The sequence below is a fragment of the Palaemon carinicauda genome, chromosome 11, assembly GCF_036898095.1.
Source record: "Palaemon carinicauda isolate YSFRI2023 chromosome 11, ASM3689809v2, whole genome shotgun sequence".
Lineage (NCBI taxonomy): Eukaryota > Metazoa > Arthropoda > Malacostraca > Decapoda > Palaemonidae > Palaemon > Palaemon carinicauda.
Genome location: NC_090735.1, coordinates 135,861,885 through 135,862,843, shown reverse-complemented (window position 1 = coordinate 135,862,843; position 959 = coordinate 135,861,885).

The following is a 959-nucleotide window of genomic DNA, read 5'->3' as shown; positions in this document are numbered from 1 at the left end:
CAACAACAACAACAACAACAACAATAATAATAATAATAATAATAATAATAATAATAATAATAATAGTAACAATAATAATAACATTAGTTATAATAATAATAATGATAATAAGAGAAATCCAATATCTTCACGGATGGAGAGCGGTAAAGAAAGTGCCAGTGAGAGATCGTGAAGAGACACTACAGAGATTAATTGCAGATTGATTTGTGACTGCAATGGCATGTGGTCATAGCTGTAAATGAAAATCGGAAGAAGGAGCAGTAAATTATTATTATTATTATTATTATTATTATTATTATTATTATTATTATTATTGTTGTTGTTGTTGTTGTTGTTGTTGTTGTTGTTGTTGTTGTTGTTGTTGTTGTTGTTGTTGTTGTTGTTGTTGTTGTTGTTGTTGTTGTTGTTGTTGTTGTTATTATTATTATTATTATTATTATTATTATTATTATTATTAGTATTATTAGTATTAGTAGTAGTAGTAGTAGTGGTGGTATTATTATTATTATTATTATTATTATTATTATTATCACTAGCTAAGCTACAATAAGGCCAAGGGCTCCAACAGGGAAAAATAGCCAAGTGAGGAAAGGAAATAAGGAAATGAATAAACTACAAGAGAAATAATAAACAATTAAAATAAAATATTTGAAGAACAGTAACAACATTGTAACAGGAATATGAGAGACTGGTGTAAGAAGAAGATAGTTAGAGAGCAGATAGAAGAATGAAAGAAGTAGGGCATACGCAAAAATTTTGGAAGAATTAAGGAATATGTGTAGATGATGTGTATAAAATAGAAAATATGACTATGTAGATTACAGGATGTCTAGGCAGAATGTTGAAGCAAGAATGGTGATATAAAGATGATTACAGGATGTCTAGGCAGAATGTTGAAGCAAGAATGGTGATATAAAGATGATTACAGGATGTCTAGGCAGAATGTTGAAGCAGGATTG